The sequence below is a fragment of the Pristiophorus japonicus genome, chromosome 20, assembly GCF_044704955.1.
Source record: "Pristiophorus japonicus isolate sPriJap1 chromosome 20, sPriJap1.hap1, whole genome shotgun sequence".
Classification (NCBI taxonomy): Eukaryota; Metazoa; Chordata; class Chondrichthyes; family Pristiophoridae; genus Pristiophorus; species Pristiophorus japonicus.
The window spans coordinates 29,285,177-29,306,646 of NC_091996.1; the positions used below are offsets into that span (position 1 = coordinate 29,285,177).

The 21,470-nt window shown below is 43.2% G+C and overlaps 1 long non-coding RNA gene across 1 annotated transcript in view; it reads right to left on the minus strand.

Annotated features, from left to right (window-relative positions):
* Positions 1 to 1,362: 1,362 nt before the first annotated feature.
* LOC139232463 (uncharacterized) overlaps positions 1,363 to 21,470 on the minus strand; it is a 90,700-nt gene continuing 70,592 nt past the window's right edge. Inside the window, exon 3 of the long non-coding RNA XR_011588011.1 lies at positions 1,363 to 1,575. This is a non-coding gene — a long non-coding RNA (uncharacterized lncRNA). The remainder of the gene's footprint in view (positions 1,576 to 21,470) is intronic.

A 21,470-nucleotide genomic window follows, 5' to 3' on the forward strand; every position in this document is an offset into this window, starting at 1 on the left:
ATTCTCTGCCCAAGGAAGCAGTTGAGGCTAGCTCATTGAATGTATTCAAATCACAGATAGATAGATTTTTAACCAATAAGGGAATTAAGGGTTATGGGGAGCGGGCGGGTAAGTGGAGCTGAGTCCACGGCCAGATCAGCCATGATCTTTTTAAATGGCGGAGCAGGCTCGAGGGGCTAGATGGCCTACTCCTGTTCCCAATTCTTATGTTCTTATGTTATGTTCTTTTGTAAAGAAGCAAAATATGGGTCTGGAAGAGGTATTAATGAGAATAGCAGAATCAGCACCTGCTGTCTGAAAAAATGTGGGCCGAGGTTATGATCTGAAATTGTTGAACTCAATGCCTAATCGAAAGACGAGGTGATGTTCCTTGAGCTTCATTGGACAGAGAGGTCACAGTGGGAGAGTGGAGAATTAAAGTGACGGGTGACCGAAAGCTACGGTCATGCTTGCGGAATGAACGTCTGTGTTCCAGAAAGCGGCCACCCAATCTGTGTATCTTTCTTGCATCACTAGGCACCTGCAGGCTGGTTGCCACTTCTTTACCCAAACAGTAGAGACATAGCATAGGCTTGCAGCTTCACCAATTATTTTTTCCAGCCTCTCATGTCCCCTCCACTTGTTCTCCCCACTCGTGAATAGTGCGTTGCTCAATGCCTCTTTTTCAAACTCACTAATTGGCTGCGTCCGGAGGTACTGCTAGCTGGGCTGATGCACCATTCAAAGCTGCTGTATCATGTGTGAGACCATGGTGCCACTTCGGACCTATGACTTTCTCTTGGGACCTATAAATTGGAAAAGGACAGTACGTTACAATGTAACCTCAAGATGTTACCTTTAAAACAGGAAAGAACATAAGTGACAAAAACAGAAAATGCGGGAAACACTCAGCAGGCCAGGCAGCATCCATGGTGAGAGAAACAGATAACGTTTCATGTCTCATCATTTTCTGTTTTTGTTTCGGATTCCAGCATCCGCAGTATTTTGCTATTGTAAAGAATATAAGTGTTTCATTGTTAAACAGAATTTCAATAACTGTTGCCCCAGTGGAGGAGAATGACAGGAGAATGGATGTGTAATTAATCAGAAAAATGTTGGTTGGTGGCACCACAACTCCAAGCTCTGTATCCTAGTGCCTTCAAACCATTCACGCGGGATGAAGGTGAGGGTGATCCCCTCATGCATTGAGAAGGTTTTTTGATTGCTGGAACCTGCCTATCCTAGTTCTCTTCCATTGGCCTTGTCTTGCAAGCAGAACATAGTAAAGAACATTTTGGGAACACATTCAGCACCCCAAACAACTCCTTCCTGGGGTCAGTATTTCACATAATGTAGCATGGTTTTTCAGTTACAGCACTCAGTTGGAACCTGTCCCCACTAAATTTCCCATTATAATTATGCCTTGCACCTCCCCTGGCATGCAAGAATGCTGAGAAAAAGGAGGCATCCCCTTCTCATTCTGTATGACTGATGGAGCAAAAGAGAAGGCCACTTACCTTGTTTGCAAAGGAGAAACCACTTACCACTTCTGCAAATGTAGGAAAACTTCCCCATTTGCTGTTCGGTCTGCTGGATCTGAAAGAAAGAAATCTTCATGTAAACAATCATTGTTTTTTAATTTTCAGTACGAGCAAGGTAAAGTACAGTTGCTGTAATCATTGCCTTTTATCTTTATCTGTCTCGCATGCTTCTATTTGAAGTTAAAATAAGCACTTCAAAATAGTTTTTCTATGGAATATTATCTCAAAAAAAGTTTTAAAATCCATGCTCTAGCTTGTTTATAAATCAATTGGAAAAATAAACCTTATTAAAGTTCGAGGAAAGATACGCTTTGGGAGTTGTTGATAGATTGTCTATACTGTACATGCTCAGGCTAAAACATCCTGGGAATTGCAGGCACGGGTACTGATAGTTCTGGGAAGAGTTGCAACTCAATGTCTCGGGTTTTGAGCAAGGGTGAAGCCTCTGAATAAAAACGTTTGTAAAGGCACTCAGATAAAAGACTGTGGGTCAGTTTAATCATTTTATTGTGAAATAGGTACTATGTTAGTTATTACCCTCTTAGTCAAAACCTTAGTTTTGACATTAGAAATTTCGAATACTGAAGTAAAAATGATATGTGAAAAGTTTTTAAAACATTTTCTTCAGCAATTTGGCTCAGTTTCTGCGCTTTATTTTAACAAAAATTTTCACCATTGCTCATAGTTATTAATTTGTGAAAGGTTTTGAAATTTATTTAAGTGAGTTGATCTTTTTCTGTTTGTTTAAAATTCATTGGATTTTATTCGGCATATAGATATGGGGTTCTAATTTGTTATTTTAGAAATATAAAATTTAGTAAATAACTGCAAAAAATGTACCCATCTCGAGTGTGATAGCTGTTGTGTGATGGGCAGGAAATGGGCATTTGTACCATTTTTATAATGAAATTAAAATATATGTTTGTACTATCAGAACGCGCAGAGTCTGGCTTACAATAAATGGGAGGATGCACTTTCTCGCTTACCTTCCTCTCTTGTGTTTGAGTGGCTTTTATCTTTCTGCCTCATATCCTGCTGCCATGCATCTCTCTCTTTTCTGTTTGCCTACGTGTTTCATTTGTTTTTACTTATTCGGCGAAGAGGTGGGTGGGTGGGGAAGGAGATTGTTTCTAATGGTGGGGTTAGTGGCTTCCTTCATATGTCCTATAACCAGTCTAACTCTGTTCTCTTATCATGGGCCGCTCCGATCTGTGTGAGAACACCACCGCAGGTCGGGGCTATATATAGAGCTGGAGCGCCGGGCCCTGGAACATCGTGGGCCGCCCTGACCCTGTGTGAGAACGTCACCGCAGGTCAGGGCTATATATATATATATATATATAGGGCTGGAGCGCCGGGCGGAGGTGTGGCGAATGAGGGTACGGGGCCCAGAAGAGCCGAGGGCCCGGGGCAGCATGGACCAGCCCACACTGCGATATGTGTGCGCGCTCGGTCCATGCAGCAGAGCAGGTCTCCAGTCATCCTGGTTAATCCTTGCCACTGGATAAAGGCCTAGCTCTGTCGAGCCTGTGTGGTGGCTGATGTGCAACGGTCACCACATGTTAAAATTCATGCACAGGCATCTTCCACCTGCTCAACTGGAGTTCAGGACTAGAACATCGGATCCTTCATTAAAACATCTGTGAACTCTCGTGGAAGCAAGTAATCCTCGTTCGAGGGACCGCCTATGATGATGATCTCTTACAAAAACTTGTTGGGTCTCTTTGGTCTGGTGGGGAAGTGACAATTCACTCCGTTCCAAATTATTTTAATTGTGGGTCATTAAATTCGCATGAATCTACAGTTAATGGACATAGATATCTTCTTTTAATATGCAGTTTTAAATTATTTGAATGCAAAACTATGAAGGATGCATGCCAAAGAATTGTTGTCACTCAGGTCTGCTGTAACTAACTCATTGACAGTTTCACTAATGGTCTCAGATAATCATTAGCAGTAGGTAACGCTAACAACGCTTTTTAGGATGCATCTATGACTTTGGATTTTTTGTGTAAATATAATTTAAATTATATTGTGGGAAAAGTGAATTTTGTTAGATGTACATGTAAAACTCTTCATCATAGGTAGTTCCTCGAAATAGAGGAAGACTTGCTTCCACTTTGAGTTCTCGGGTGACTGTACAGTCCAATATGGAAATTACAGCCTCTATCACAGTTGGGACGAGACAGCCGTTGAAGGAAAGGGTGGGTGGGGAGTCTGGTTTGCCGCACATTCCTTCTGCCGTTTGCAAATGGTTTCTGCATGCTCTCGGCGACGAAACTTGAGGTGCTCAGCGCCCTCCCGGATGCTGTTCCTCACCTTAGCGGTCTTGGGCCAAGGAGGCTTTGAGGGTGTCCTTGAAACGCTTCCTCTGCCCACCTGGGATTCGCTTGCCGTGTAGGAGTTCCGAGTAGAGCACTTGCTTTGGGAATCTCATGTCGGGCATGCGGATAATGTGGCCTGTCTAACAGAGCTGGTTGAATGTGGTAGTGCTTCGGTGCTCGGGATGTTGGCCTGATTGAGAACACTGATGTTCAGGAAGGATAGAATAAAAGGAAAAGGAGGTGGGGTAGCATTGCTGGTTAAGGAGGAGATTAAGGCAATAGTTAGGAAGGACATTAGCTTGGATGATGTGGAATCTATATGGGTAGAGCTGCAGAACACCAAAGGGCAAAAAACGTTAATGGGAGTTGTGTACAGACCCCCAAACAGTAGTAGTGATGTTGGGGAGGGCATCAAACATGAAATTAGGGGTGCGTGCAATAAAGGTGCAGCAGTTATAATGGGTGACTTTAATATGCACATAGATTGGGCTAACCAAACTGGAAGCAATACGGTGGAGGAGGATTTCCTGGAGTGCATAAGGGATGGTTTTTTAGACCAATATGTCGAGGAACCAACTAGGGGGGAGGCCATCTTAGACTGGGTGTTATATAATGAGAGAGGATTAATTAGCAATCTCGTTGTGCGAGGCCCCTTGGGGAAGAGTGACCATAATATGGTGGAATTCTGCATTGGGATGGAGAATGAAACAGTTAATTCAGAGACCATGATCCAGAACTTGAAGGCTAACTTTGAAGGTATGAGGCGTGAATTGGCTGGGATGGATTGGCGAATGATACTTAAGGGGTTGACTGTGGATGGGCAATGGCAGACATTTAGAGACCGCATGGATGAACTACAACAATTGTACATTCCTGTCTGGCATAAAAATAAAAAAGGGAAGGTGGCTCAACCGTGGCTATCAAGGGAAATCAGGGATAGTATTAAAGCCAAGGAAGTGGCATACAAATTGGCCAGAAATAGCAGCGAACCTGGGGACTGGGAGAAATTTAGAACTCAGCAGAGGAGGACAAAGGGTTTGATTAGGGCAGGGAAAATGGAGTATGAGAAGAAGCTTGCAGGGAACATTAAGACGGATTGCAAAAGTTTCTATAGATATGTAAAGAGAAAAAGGTTAGTAAAGACAAACGTAGGTCCCCTGCAGTCAGAATCAGGGGAAGTCATAACGGGGAACAAAGAAATGGCGGACCAATTGAACAAGTACTTTGGTTCGGTATTCACGAAGGAGGACACAAACAACCTTCCGGTTATAAAAGGGGTCGGGGGGTCTAGTAAGGAGGAGGAACTGAGGGAAATCCTTATTAGCCGGGAAATTGATGGGATTGAAGGCCGATAAATCCCCAGGGCCTGATGGACTGCATCCCAGAGTACTTAAGGAGGTGGCCTTGGAAATAGCGGATGCATTGACAGTCATTTTCCAACATTCCATTGACTCTGGATCAGTTCCTATAGAGTGGAGGGTAGCCAATGTAACCCCACTTTTTAAAAAAGGAGGGAGAGAGAAAACAGGGAATTATAGACCGGTCAGCCTGACATCGGTAGTGGGTAAAATGATGGAATCAATTATTAAGGATGTCATATCAGTGCATTTGGAAAGAAGTGACATGATAGGTCCAAGTCAGCATGGATTTGTGAAAGGGAAATCATGCTTGACAAATCTTCTGGAATTTTTTGAGGATGTTTCCAGTAGAGTGGACAAGGGAGAACCAATTGATGTGGTATATTTGGACTTTCAGAAGGCGTTCGACAAGGTCCCACACAAGAGATTGATGTGCAAAGTTAGAGCACATGGGATTGGGGGTAGTGTACTGACATGGATTGTGAACTGGTTGTCAGACAGGAAGCAAAGAGTAGGAGTAAATGGGTACTTTTCAGAATGGCAGGCAGTGACTAGTGGGGTACCGCAAGGTTCTGTGCTGGGGCCCCAGCTGTTTACACTGTACATTAATGATTTAGATGAGGGGATTAAATGTAGTATCTCCAAATTTGCGGATGACACTAAGTTGGGTGGCAGTATGAGCTGCGAGGAGGATGCTGTGAGGCTGCAGAGCGACTTGGATAGGTTAGGTGAGTGGGCAAATGCATGGCAGATGAAGTATAATGTGGATAAATGTGAGGTTATCCACTTTGGTGGTAAAAACAGAGAGACAGACTATTATCTGAATGGTGACAGATTAGGAAAAGGGGAGGTGCAAAGAGACCTGGGTGTCATGGTACATCAGTCATTGAAGATTGGCATGCAGGTGCAGCAGGCGGTTAAGAAAGCAAATGGCATGTTGGCCTTCATAACAAGGGGATTTGAGTACAGGGGCAGGGAGGTGTTGCTACAGTTGTACAGGGCATTGGTAAGGCCACACCTGGAGTATTGTGTACAGTTTTGGTCTCCTAACCTGAGGAAGGACATTCTTGCTATTGAGGGAGTGCAGCGAAGGTTCACCAGACTGATTCCCGGGATGGCGGGACTGACCTATCAAGAAAGACTGGATCAACTGGGCTTGTATTCACTGGAGTTCAGAAGAATGAGAGGGGACCTCATTGAAACATTTAAAATTCTGACGGGGTTAGACAGGTTAGATGCAGGAAGAATGTTCCCAATGTTGGGGAAGTCCAGAACCAGAGGTCACAGTCTAAGGATAAGGGGTAAGCCATTTAGGACCGAGATGCGGAGGAACTTCTTCACCCAGAGAGTGGTGAACCTGTGGAATTCTCTACCACAGAAAGTTGTTGAGGCCAATTCACTAAATATATTCAAAAAGGAGTTAGATGAGGTCCTTACTGCTAGGGGGATCAAGGGGTATGGCGAGAAAGCAGGAATGGGGTACTGAAGTTGAATGTTCAGCCATGAACTTATTGAATGGCCTACTCCTGCACCTATTTTCTATGTTTCTATGTTGGTGCATCTATCCTCCCAGTGGATTTGCAGGATCTTGCGGAGGCAGCACTGATTGTACTTCTCCAGCGCTTTGAGGTGTCTACTGTATATGGTCCACGTCTCTGAGCCATATAGGAGGGCGAGTATCGCTACTGCATAAGCTTGGTTCCAGATTTGAGGTCCTGGTCTTCAAACACTCTCTTCCTCAGGTGACCGAAAGCTGCGCTGGCGCACTGGAAGCATGTTTTACACATGTAAAACTCTTCGGGCTGGATTTTCCTTTTAAATCGCTCCCACCCAATCCTTAGCAGTATTCCAGTGGTTGCGTCTTTTTCAACTGCCACTGATGCGCACTCCCGCGATTTTTGGGTGCTCCATGTCAGCGGCGGCGAAGCGGGGCAGGAGTGGAGTGAAGTGGAGTGGGCGGTGTGCGGCAGAGGAGGCCTATCGACTCGGGAATCTTTGGCTCCCAAGTTGTGCGCCCGGCTGTCAAGCTCCGCCCCTCCCCAAGAGGCACCGACGAAAGGTCAGAGACTGCCGGCCTGAGATTGCTCTAGGGGGGAGGGGAGAGTGGGGGGTGTGTGTGTGTGTGTGTGTGTGTGTGTGTGTGTAGGGAGGAAAAGAGAGAGATTGCTGTGGGGGGGGAGGGAGAGAGGGTAGAGAGATCGATCGCTGGGGGGTTGTGGGTGGAGGGGGGGTGAGGGAGAGGAAAGAGAGTGAGATCGCTGTGGGGGGGAGGAGAGAGAGAGAGAGATCGCCGTGGGGAGGGGGGTGGAGAGAGATCGCTGTGTGGGGGGGAGAAGAGAGAGTGAGATCGCTATGGAGGGTGGGAGAGAGATCGCCGTGGGGGGGGGGGGGGGGGAAAAGAGAGATCGCTGTGTGGGGGGAGGGGGGGCGGTGAGACTGACTGGGAGATGAGATAGACTTGGGGTGGCTGAGAGAGACTTGTGGGTGGTGGGGGGAGAGACTAGTGAGTGAGAAGACTAAAGGAGTAAATAAGGCTTTATTAGACCATTTATATTATTGTCTAACACTAGAAAATACTACAATCCATTTAAAAATACATCAAACTGTGGAGAACTATAAAGATCTGTGTAATATCTAACAAACCTGTCAGATCTGTGTCCATACCGCCCACTTAAGATCCAGTAAGACCTGCTTTTTCAGGATGGTATTAAGGTCCGGTGGTAAACTGATCTTAATGATGAAATTTCCATTTTGGGCGGGATTTGGGTGGTAATATATGGGCGGTCAGTATCGAATACCGCCCGGCGGTAATGACTGGAATTTACAGCCAGGCGGTAAATGGGTGATTTGAGAGGAAACTTGTATTTCTGGGCAGTAAATGGGCAATTTGAGAGGAAACTTTAGCCCTGAATGAATAACTGAATATGGAGGATGTGGAAAACTACAATAATGAATTTCTTCCCTCAAGTCTTGCAATAACTGCAATGGAAAAAAGACAACATTGTGATTCCTCCCTCTCTTCCCCCACACAGAGTGATGTTTCTGTAATAGACTTAAAGTGGTGATTCTGCCATCCTGCATTCTCAGTGAGAATCCACATTTGCAGAGAGCAGATTATAGGAAATCATGGACGGGAAACCTAAGATTTTCCATCCATGAAAATCAATTTATGATTGTGCTGTCGCTTACTCAGCCATTGTTTCTCAATTGGAAACTCGAGAAAATTACAGATACTAAATTAATTCATTATAGCTGCTCATTTATTTGAAATATATAGTCTATGTTATGATTACAAATCGGATAAGCTACTCAGAAATGAATCCAAATGGTTCAGAATTCTGAAATTCCACAACTTGCTATTTTAGATCTCAAAAGCAACTAACTTTTTAAATATCATGGGCTGGAAATTCCCCAACCTTGCGCCTGTTTTTTTGGCGATATTTCGCAGTTTTTGGCGGAAAACGGTGAACCGGGAAATTCGCTGAAGTCATGCAGCGGCGGTTTTTAAGTACTGCTGAGGAGCGAACCACCAGCATGCAAGACTCGAAATACGCTTTCACCAGATATTTGGCTTGCAATGCACCCATAGATAGGATGAAAAAAATGCCCAGGAAAACTTGCGTTACAGCCCTTGGAACAGCGGTAGGTATGAAGACCTGCAAAAAAGTTGTTAGTTTTTATTTTTTAATTCTTTTGCAGTGATTCAATAGAAAAGGGTCTTGTGAATGTTTTGTGATTTAAAAAAAAAAAAAAAAAATTGGGGGGGGGTGTTTTTCCCTCCTCCCGAGGTCCAACTCACAGCAGTATCGGCCTCGGAGAAAAGTTGCAGAAAATTCGTGGTTTGCGCCACGAATCCTCGTGTAACGCCGATTTTTGCCACTGGGCATATTGTCTCCCAAATGTTATGCCTCGGCGTTTTAGCGGTATTTTTGGCAAAAAAATACTGCTATGACCAAAAATGGAATTTCTAGCCCTATATATGTAGATTTAAATAAAACTGCAAATGTTGAAAATCTGTTACAAAAACAAACAATGTTGGAGATACAACAGCAAATCTGTTAGAAAAGATAAAAGATAGGTTAACATTTTGGGTAGAGACAATTTAGCAGACCAATTTCTGGCAGAGGGGCCCACCATGTATTTTCAGAGCTCATAGTATTATGGCATTGGCTGGGTTTGTAATTATTATAGACATTCCCATTTCAAAAAGTTTCACTAAAAACTGTTCCAGATGTTAACAGTTGTAGTTTGATGTGATTAGGTCTTTGAGATGACCAGCTTAATGATCCTGTCCAGTATCCACTCTGGCCTGCCTATAACCATCTGGTCCTCTCACTGGACAGCTGCTGAGCATGTAGCAGCATGTATTGTGTGCACGACCATCTGCTGATCCCATATTAGTACGTCAATCAAGCCAGGAAGTGGCCTCATCATTGGGTATAATGAGTTTTTGAACAGGTAAAAGGTATAGTGTGAACTCGTACTATAGAAATCATGAAAATGTTATTTAGAATGCAGCTAATAGGACGTTAGATTCCCATATTTCATAGTAAACAAGATTTTTTTCTATTGTGCTTTTCAAAACTGTACCAGACATTACAGCATGGATGTATTAGTGTTTTGTGTGTTTTTCCTGTTAACGAAGGAGCAACAAAACCATGTATGATAGGTTGTGATAAATCAGTGTGTTTATTGCAAAGTGTTGTGCAAAAATTGTCTTGATGTTAGAAGTTGCAAGGATAATTGAAGCTTCGTTTGCATAATTAAGGTACAATTATTGAGTTCTTTAAATGATATTAAAAAATTTTGTAATTCTTCTACAACTCATTTGTTTACAGCTTGACAGCATTGATTTTAACAAAATGTATTAAAACATTAGCTTTTTGATTCTATTTTTTCCTTTAGCAATTTGCCCATGCAAAATTAATTAATAATGTTAATGTCGTTTAGGGTGATGGTTTGGTAAGATGGTTTAATAAGGCAATAGAAAATAACTTACTTTTATATAGTACTTCATCACATGCTCAGAACAGCCCAAAGTGCTTCACAGCTAACGAATTGCTTTTGAAGTGCAGTCACAATTGTTATATTGGCAAATGCAGCAGCCAATTTGCATACAGCATGGTAGCACAAACAATAAATTAAATGGATAACCAGTTAATCTGTTTTTGATGGTGTTAATCGAGGAAGTAACTAGGATACAGAGAATTCCTTGCTTTTCATAAAATAGAGCCATGGATCTTTTACTTCCACCTGAAAAACCAAAAGACGTCAGCTTATCCACCCAAAACCTGCAACATTGCTCATTCCTTCAGTTGACTGCACTGATGCTTTCAGGATTATGTGCTTAAATCCTGAGTGGAGATTGAACCTTCAGTTTCAGAGGCGAGAGTACAACCATGAAGTAGTGTTGACACAAGGCTAATGTTGTATCTTAACCTTATAAGGTTAAGTAAACTGTACAGGAGAACTATACAAGTTTTGACCAATTGTGTATAATAATGAAATGGTTCTGAAATATTTGCTTAATACTTCTGCAAGAAAATTCTTCAAAAACAAATTGTATCAAGTCGTTCACTGGCAAATATGTAAAATCAGCATACAAATTCAGATCAATAAATTTGCCAGTGTGTCTGTTTTTCTACTGTAAACATAACCATCGAGGAATTCAGAAATTTCAGCATCTGAGTTTTGTCCATTCTACCATCTCTGTTGTTTCTCAGTCTCATTTGACTCACTGGTGGCTCAGTTTATATCAGTTCTACCAATTTTACTTTGACATGACCTACTTCTCTTTGCCTCTACCACTAATTCTGAAACCTTTTATATGGTTCTGTCTGTTCAGTTCCACTGCCTGCTCTCCATCTCCATTCTCTTCATTTGAGCTGAGTAAAAATTAAAATAACAATTTTTCTTGTAAAGTCCTTCCAGTTAATCTCTCTATCAGAACTGGCAGCGGCTCTGCTATGCTGCTGGGCAGCACATTTAGCTAGTTGTGCTCTGGCCCACTTGCTGCCAACACCTCAAATGTTTCCATGTACCAATAGCATGCTCCCAGCTGATGGCTGTGCTGCAATCCAAGGTCTGGGTGCTCCTGTACCTCAGCCTGTAAATCCCCTCCCCACTATCTGCTAGTACACCCAGATCCATTACCCTGGCTCCTTTCCTTGAATGATGCTAATCCCCATGTAACCCCAGTTATTTCACAGTCCCAATCCCCCTAATGCTCCCTTCTACAGACATTATTCCCTTTGGAGAGCCCCCACCCCTCCAGTACTTGCTGGCATCAATCCCTTTCCCCACCCCAAATTTCCTAAGGCCTCACATCCCATCCTGTGAATACTCTCTTGCCACAGACCCTGGATGCCTCCACTCTGCAGGAATGCTCCAAGGTACCAGATCAGAACATCAGGGTTCCAAGCCTTCCCACCTCCGTGCCCCCTGGGCAAACCCTACCTTCTGTCATTCCCAGGTGTTGAAGCACTTTTCCATAAACCTCACCCTGTCAGCTCCTGGTACCCACCTCTGATTCAACAAATGTTGTCTATCCTGGGGTTTTAAAAAGCTTAGACTTAGAAACTGAGCACATTAGTAAATGGACATATGGAACAGAGGGAAGTAGAGACTTACAGAATGAATGAGAGTGTCAAGAAACAAATATATAGACCACAATGAGAAATAAATACAAGAACCTTACAAGGAGATGGAAAGAATTGAAGACAAAGACAGAGAGAAGGATACTAAAAGATTTAGAAACTGGATAAAGAAGCAGAGAAATTATTACAAAGGATAGGGACATTATTTTTTGTTCATGGGAAACATAAGTGATCACTTAATATACATAAAAACACAGTAAATAAAGTTCTTACATAATCATGTCTATAGTGCTATTTGGTAGCTCTAATTTTTAGATTCAACAACAAATTGTGTTTATATAGCGCCACTAACATAGTTCAACATCCCCAAGGCGCTTCACAAGAACATTATAAAAACAAAATTTGCTGCAAGCCACATAAGGAGATATTGGGGCAGATGACTAAAAGTTTAATCAAAAAGGTAGGTTTTAAGGAATGTCTTAAAGGATGAAACTGAGGTAGAGAGGTTGAGTGATTTAAGGAGGAAATTCTAAAGCTTAGGTCCTTGATAGCTGAAAGCATGACCACCAGTGGTGGAACGATTTAAAATTGGTAATGCTGAAGAGACCAGAATTAAAGGAGCGCAAATATCTGAGGGCTGTGGGTTAGAGGAGATAAGAGTTAGGGAAGGGCGAGGCCATGGAGGGATTTGAAAACAAGGATGGGAATTTTAAAATGGAGGCGTTGTTCCTTCGGGAGCCAATGTAGGTTACGAGATATATATATATATGTGTGTGTGTAATATATAAGAACATAAGAAATAGGAGCAGGTGTAGGTCATACGGCCCCTCGAGCCTGCTCCGCCATTCAATACGATCATGGCTGATCCGATCATGGACTCGGGTCCACCTCCCTGTCCACTCCCCATAACCCCTTATTCCCTTATCGTTTAAAAACTGTCTATTTTTGTCTTCAATTTATTCAATATCCCAGCTTCCACAGCTCTCTGAGGCAGTGAGTTCCACAGATCCACAACCCTTTGAGAGAAGAAATTGCTCCTCATCTCAGTTTTAAATGGGCGGCCTTTTATTCTAAGATTTTGCTCTCTAGTTCTAGTCTTTGCGGTACCGGAGCTGCGGGTGGATTTACTCTGGAGCATCCACGATGCTGTGAATGACGTGAATAGCACGTTTAGTGAGTTGGTCTTACTGCAGGTAAAGGGTACACAGCCAGATAGGGAATGGGTGACCAACAGGAAGAGCAGTGCAAGGAAGGTAGTGCAGGGGTCCACTGCGGTCATCCCCCTGCAAAACAGATGCACTGCTTTGGGTACTGTTGGGGGGGGTGATTCATCAGGGGAAGGCAGCAGCAGCCAAGTTCATGGCATCGTGGGTGGTTCTGCTGCACAGGAGGGCAGAAAAAAGAGTGGGAGAGCTATGGTGATAGGGGATTCAATTGTAAGGGGAATAGATAGACGTTTCTGCGGCTGCAACCGAGACTCCAGGATGGTATGTTGCCTCCCTGGTGCAAGGGTCAAGGATGTCTTGGAGCGGGTGCAGGGCATTCTGAAAAGGGAGGGTGAACAGCCAGTTGTCGTGGTGCGTATAGGTACCAACGATATAGGTAAAAAATGGGATGAGGTCCTACAAGACGAATTTAGGGAGCTAGGAGCTAAATTTAAAAAGTAGGACCTCAAAAGTAGTAATCTCAGGATTGCTCCCAGTGCTAGTCAGAGTAGGAATTGCAGGATAGCTCAGATGAATACGTGGCTTGAGGAGTGGTGCAGAAGGGAGGGATTCAAATTCCTGGGACATTGGAACCTGTTCTGGGGGAGGTGGGAACAGTACAAATCGGACAGTCTACACCTGTGCAGGACGGGAACCAATGTCCGAGGGGGAGTGTTTGCTAGTGCTGTTGGGGAGGAGTTAAACTAATATGGCAGGGGGATGGGAACCTATGCAGGGAGACAGAGGGAAGTAGAATGGGGGCAGAAGCAAAAGATAGCAAGAAGAAAAGTAAAAGTGTAGGGCAGAGAAACCCAAGGCAAAAAGCAAAAAGGGCCACAAAATTCTAAAAGGGCAAACTGTGTTAGAAAGACAAGCCTGAAGGCTTTGTGCCTCAATGCGAGGAGTATTCGGAATAAGGTGGACGAATTAACTGCGCAGATAGCAGTTAACGGGTATGACGTAATTGGCATCACGGAGACATGGCTCCAGGGTGACCAAGGCTAGGAACTCAATATCCAGGGATATTCAAGATTTAGGAAGGATAGACAGAAAGGAAAAGGTGGCTGGGTGGCATTGCTAGTTAAAGAGGAAATTAATGCAATAGTAAGAAAGGACATTAGCTTGGATGATGTGGAATCAGTATGGGTGGAGCTGCAGAATACCAAGGGGCAGAAAACGCTCGTGGGAGTTGTGTACAGACCACCAAACAGTAGTAGTGAGGTTGGGGACAGCATCAAACAAGAAATTAGAGATGCATGCAATAAAGATACAGCAGTTATCATGGGTGACTTTAATCTACATATTGATTGGACTAACCAAACTGGTAGCAATGCAGTGGAGGAGGATTTCCTGGAGTGTGTTAGGGATGGTTTTCTAGACCAATATGTCGAGGAACCAACCAGGGAACTGGCCATCCTAGACTGGGTGATGTGTAATGAGAAAGGACTAATTAGCAATCTTGTTGTGCGAGGCCCCTTGGTGAAGCGTGACCATAACATGGTAGAATTCTTTATTAAGATGGAGAGTGACACAGTTAATTCAGAAACTAGGGTCCTGAACTTAAGGAAAGGTAGATGGTTTGAGGCGTGAATTGGCTAGAATAGACTGGCAAATGATAGTTAAAGGGTTTACGGTGGATAGGCAATGGCAAACATTTAAAGATCACATGGCATCCCTGTCTGGAGTAAAAATAAAACGGGGAAGGTGGCTAACAAGGGAAATTAAGGATAGTGTTAAATGCAAGGAAGAGGCATATAAATTGTCCAGAAAACGCAGCAAACCTGAGGACTGGGAGAAATTTAGAATTCAGCAAAGGAGGACAAAGGGTTTAATTAGGAGGGGGGTAATAAAGTACGAGAAGAAGCTTGCAGGGAACATAAAAACTGACTGCAAAAGCTTCTATAGACAAGTGAAGAGAAAAAGATTATTGAAGACAAACCTGCAGTCAGATTCAGGTGAATTTATAATGGGAACAAAGAAATGGCAGACCAATTGAACAAATACTTTGGTTCTATCTTCACGAAGGAAGACACAAATAACTTTCCGAATGTACTCGGGGACCGAGGGTCTAATGAGAAGGAGGAACTGAAGGATATCCTTATTAGGCAGGAAATTGTGTTTGGGAAATTGATGGGATTGAAGGCCGATAAATCCCTGGGGCCTGATAGTCTGCATCCCAGAGTACTTAACGAAGTGGCCCTAGAAATAGTGGATGCATTGGTGATCATTTTCCAACAGTCTATCGACTCTGGATCAGTTCCTATGGACTGGAGGGAAGCTAATGTAACACAACTTTTTAAAAAGGGAGGGAGAGAGAAAGCTGGTAATTATAGACCTGACATCAGTGGTGGGGAAAATGTTGGAATCAATTATTAAGGATGAAATAGCAGCGCATTTGGAAAGCAGTGACAGGATCGGTCCAATTCAGCATAGATTTATGAAGAGGAAATCATGCTTGACAAATCTTCTGGAATTTTTTGAGGATGTAACTAGTAGAGTGGACATGGGAGAACCAGTGGATGTGTATTTGGACTTTCAAAAGGCTTTTGACAAGGTCCCACACAAGAGATTAGTGTGCAAAATCAAAGCACATGGTATTGGGGGTAATATACTGACGTGGATAGAGAACTGGTTGGCAGACAGGAAGCAGAGAGTCGGGATAAACGGGTCCTTTTCAGAATGGCAGGCAGAGACTAGTGGAGTGCCACAGGGCTCAGTGCTGGGACCTCAGCTCTTTACAATATACATCGATGATTTAGATGAAGGAATTGAGTGTAATATCTCCCAAGTTTGCAGATGACACTAAACTGGGTGGCGGTGTGAGCTGTGAGGGGGACGCTAAGAGGCTGCAGGGTGACTTGGACAGGTTAGGTGAGTGGGCAAATGCATGGCAGATGTAGTATAATGTGGATAAATGTGAGGTTATCCACTTTGGGGGCAAAAACGCAAAGACAGAATATTATCTGAATGGTGCAACGAGACCTGGGTGTCATGGTTCATCAATCATTGAAAGTTGGCATACAGGTACAGCAGGCGGTGAAGAAGGCAAATGGTATGTTGGCCTTGATAGCTAGGGGATTTGAGTATAGGAACAGGGAGGTCTTACTGCAGTTGGACAGGGCCTGGGTGAGGTCGCACCTGGAATATTGTGTTCAATTTTGGTCTCCCAATCTGAGGAAGGACGTTCTTGCTATTGAGGGAATGCAGCGAAGGTTCACCAGACTGATTCCCGGGATGGCTGGACTGACATATGAGGAGAGACTGGATCAACTGGGCCTTTATACATTGGAATTTAGAAGGATGAGAGGGGATCTCATAGAAACATATAAGATTCTGACAGGACGGGACAGGTTAGATGCTAGAATGTTCCCGATGTTGGGGAAGTCCAGAACCAGGGGACACAGTCTTAGGATAAGGGGTAGGCCACTTAGGACTAAGATGAGGAGAAACTTCTTCACTCAGAGTTGTTAACCTGTGGAATTCCCTGCCGCAGAGAGTTGTTGATACCAGTTCATTGGATATATTCAAGAGGGAGTTAGATATGGCCCTTACGGCTATGGGGATCAAGGGGTATGGAGAGAAAGCATAAAAGGGGTACTGAGGGAATGATCAGCCATGATCTTATTGAATGGTGGTGCAGGCTCGAAGGGCCGAATGGCCTCCTCCACCTATTTTCTATGTTTCTATGTCTCCCCTATCAGTGGAAACATTCTCACTGCATCCACTTTGTCAAGCCCCCTCATAATCTTATACGTTTCGATAAGATCACCTCATCAAATTCCAATGAGTCGACGTCCAACCTACTCAACCTTTCCTCATAAGACAACCCCCTCATCTCCGGAATCAACCTTGTGAACCTTCTCTGAACTGCCTCCAAAGCAAGTGTATCCTTTCGTAAATATGGGAACCAAAACTGCACACAGTATTCCAGGTGTGACCTCACCAATATCCTGTACAACTGTAGCAAGACTTCTCTGCTTTTATACTCCAACCCCTTTGCGATAAAGGCCAAGATTACATTGGCTTTCCTGATCACTTGCAGTACCTGCATCCTATCCTTTGTGTTTCATGCACAAGTACCCCAGGTCCCACTGTACTGCAGGACTTTGCAATCTTTCTCCATTTAAATAATAACCTGCTCTTTGATTTTTTTTCTGCCAAAGTGCATGACCTCACACTTTCCAACATTATACTCCATCTGCCAAATTTTTGCCCGCTCGCTTAGCCTGTCTATGTCCATTTGCAGATTTTTTTGTGTCCTCCTCACACTACTTTTCCGCCCATCTTTGTATCGTCAGCAAACTTGGCTACATTACACTCAGTCCCTTCTTCCAAGTCGTTAATATGGATTGTAAATAGTTGGGGTCTCAGCACTGATCCCTGCGGCACACCACTAGTTACTGATTGCCAACCTGAGAATGAACCATTTATCCCGACTCTCTGTTCTCTGTTAGTTAGCCAATCTCTATCCATGCTAATATATTATCCCCAACCCCGTTAACTTTTATCTTGTGCAGTAACCTTTTACGTGGCACCTTGTCAAATGCCTTCCAGAAGTCCAAATACACCACATCCATTAGTTCCCCTTTATCCACCCTGTTCGTTACATCCTCAAAGAATTCCAGCAAATTTGTCAAACATGCCTTCCCCTTCATAAATCTATGCTGACTCTGCCTGACCAAATTTTGCTTTTCGAATGTCTTGCTAATGCTTCTTTAATAATGGACTCCACATTTTCCCAACCACAGATGTTAGGCTAACTGGTATCTAGTTTCCTGCTTTTTGTCTGCCTCCTTTTTTTAAATAGGGGCGTTATATTTGCAGTTTATATAGGTTTATTTTTAAAACTTATTTACTTTATATTTTTATTTATTTACTTATATATTTTTATTTTATTTATGTATTTTATGTATTTATTTATTCATTATGTTTAGAAATAATAGGATTTTCCCTTTAATGTGACAGCTGATGGTACTGCAGTTCCATGTTCTGGGCACTGGGTGGCTCTATGATCAGGGTCTGGAGACCAATTCCTGGTTTCTTGTAATCCTGCATTAGCCAGCTTGATGCAGTTCAGTAATTTTTTTTATGCACTTTGCTGTTTTCCCACTTGCTCTTTTAATCCATAAAATGATCGGACCTCCAATTCTGATGTCTATCTCCAACAGTCTATCGACTCTGGATCAGTTCCTATGGACTGGAGGGTAGCTAATGTAACACCACTTTTTAAAAAGGGAGAGAGAAAGTGGGTAATTATAGACCGGTTAGCCTGACATCAGTGGTGGGGAAAATGTTGGAATCAATTATTAAGGATGAAATAGCAGCGCATTTGGAAAGCAGTGACAGGATCGGTCCAAGTCAGCATAGATTTATGAAGGGGAAATCATGCTTGACAAATCTTCTGGAATCTTTTGAGGATGTAACTAGTAGAGTGGACATGGGAGAACCAGTGGATGTGTATTTGGACTTTCAAAAGGCTTTTGACAAGGTTCCACACAAGAGATTAGTGTGCAAAATCAAAGCACATGGTATTGGGGGTAATATACTGATGTGGATAGAGAACTGGTTGGCAGACAGGAAGCAGAGAGTCGGGATAAACGGGTCCTTTTCAGAATGGCAGGCAATGACTAATGGGGTGCCGCAGGGCTTAGTGCTTGGACCCCAGCTCTTTACAATATACATCAATGATTTGGATGAAGGAATTGAGTGTAATATCTCCAAGTTTGCAGATTGGGTGGCGGTGTGAGCTGTGAGGGGGACTTGGACAGGTTAAGTGAGTGGGCAAATGCATGGCAGATGCAGTATAATGTGGATAAATGTGAGGTTATCCACTTTGGAAACAAAAACGCGAAGACAGAATATTATCTGAATGGTGGCAGATTAGGAAAAGGGGAGGTGCAATGAGACTTGGGTGTCATGGTTCATCAGTCATTGAAAGTTGGCATACAGGTACAGCAGGTGGTAAAGGCGGCAAATGGTATGTTGGCCTTCATAGCTAGGGGATTTGAGTATAGGAGCAGGGAGGTCTTACTGCAATTGTACAGGGCCTTAGTGAGGCCTCAACTGGAATATTGTGTTTAGTTTTGGTCTCCTAATCTGAGGAAGGCATTCTTGCTATTGAGGGAGTGCAGCGAAGGTTCACCAAACTGATTCCCGAGATGGCTGGACTGACATATGAGGAGAGACTGGATCAACTGGGCCTTTATACGTTGGAGTTTAGAAGGATGAGCGGGGATCTCATAGAAACATACAAGATTCTGACGGGACGGGACAGGTTCGCTGCGGGTAGATTGTTCCCGATGTTGGGGAGGTCCAGAACCAGGGGACAGTCTTAGGATGAGGGGTAGGCCATTTAAGACTGAGATGAGGAGGAACTTCTTCACTCAGAGTGGTTAACCTGTGGAATTCCCTGCGCAGAGAGTTGTTGATGCCAGTTCATTGGATATATTCAAGAGGGAGTTAGATATGGCCCTTGTGGCTAAGGGGATCAAGGGGTATGGAGAGAAAGCAGGAAAGGGGTACTGAGGGAATGATCAGCCATGATCTTATCGAATAGTGGTGCAGGTTCGAAGGGCCGAATGGCCTACTCCTGCACCTATTTTATATGTTTCTATGTCTCTGTTCGACCTTACCCCTCCGTTTCCTGGTGTGCAGTCCGTTCCAGCATCCTTCTCCTCAGCACTGCTTTGTCCCCGGTATTTGATAGTGTTTCAGACCAACTATTGTTATCCACCTCCACTGTATTCTGCTGTACACCCCAAGGTGAGGCTTTCTTCCTGAATTTATAATCTGCTTCTGATTATCAAATGAACAATTAAAAAAAAAAACAGTAATTTGTCCATAGTTGGTAAGCAATATTTTTATTTTTACAAAATGGTGACAAGAGTTGGGGGACTCCAAAACTGGCTCCACAGAACCATTAGTGGCTGGATCCTGTGTGACAGTAAATATAGTGACAATCAGTCTAGCCAAACTTGAACAGGAGATGGGAGGGTGGGGGTGTAATACCCGCATGTGATTTGCTTTGGAAGATCAATGCTGATGCACATTGTGGTGGAAATATAGCATTAAATGATTAGTGTTTCTTCATACTTCGTTTTCTGCTTCAGTATGCAATGATTTTCTTTGCAGTCTCATCACCTGGATGCACGGAAGTTCAAACTATGGTGGCCGATACAAACTGGGGGGTAAGAATGTGAGGAAATTATGGATCAAGCAAAGTGTGATGGGAAGGGAAACATTTTAACATTGACCTTCAACTTTGGCTAAATCGTAGCTCTTGGTGAACATTTAATTAAGGGCCCATCATAGGGACAGTTATGCAGCGAGATCAGATGCATAGGACAGGGAGGCTCATTACTGAGGTAATAAAATTGATTTTAGTTTTGATTTTCACCTTGCAGAGAGCAGGACGAAGGCTGACAAACGATATAATTTTAGCAATATAAAATACATTCAAATTCACTTTTTTTTAAAAAAAGGACAATCGATAACTTAGAACTTGGAGGGAAAACTTATGGGTGACTGGTGTGGTTGTTGAAAGGAATTTTTCTATTGGCGTGCTGGGAGATGTTGTTCTGAGTTTAAGGCTTAGGCACAATGTTTAGGCAGAGTGAAGGGAGCTTTACACTCTTATCTTATTCTGCTTTAACAGACCCAAGAATATTGAATAGGAGCAACAGAATCCAAAATGCGGGAAAAAAATTCTATTCCCTAATGCTGCAATTTTTTCATCTGGTGACCATAAAAGTTCATTAACTTTTCATTCTTTAACGTCACTTCTTCTGAAAACTCAAATCATTAAAAGGTAGAAAAAAATGTGAAAATAGCATCGACCAAATGTATCACAAAGTATTAGGATAATGGGTTTCTACCCACAGTCATGGTGAATCCCTAATCTTAAAATAACTCGGAAGCTGTCAATCATATCTGATGCTAGAACATTTTCTAACTCCAAAAAAATTGAAATGAAGTGTTAAATCACATTGAAAATAATTGTGCTACCCATATAGAATGTGTCATTCATAACCGAATTCATACTGCAGACTTGAACGGATGTGGCAGACAACTGGTTTAACCATTCACCGCTGGATTTGACTCAAACACACAAAACATTATCGGGTCCTACTCTTGTCTACAAAAACTGCTCACTATTCCAGGAGAATTCTGGAATGCAAAAATAACCCCCGGCTAATTTTCTCTACTGTTAACCGTCTCCTTAAACCCCTCTCCCATGTCTCCACCACACTCCCCTCCAACAACAAGTGTGAGGAGCTCATGGACGACTTTGTTTCAAAGATTGAGACCATCCGATGAGATGCCTCTGCGAGTTCCCTTCCTTCACCTAGCCCACAGGGTCAAACGTCATCTGAGGCTCCCACCTGCCCTAGCCCTAAACTCGCATCTTTCTCTAGTTCCTCATTGATTTCCCCTCTTGATCTCTCCAAGCTTATCTTGTCCATGAGAC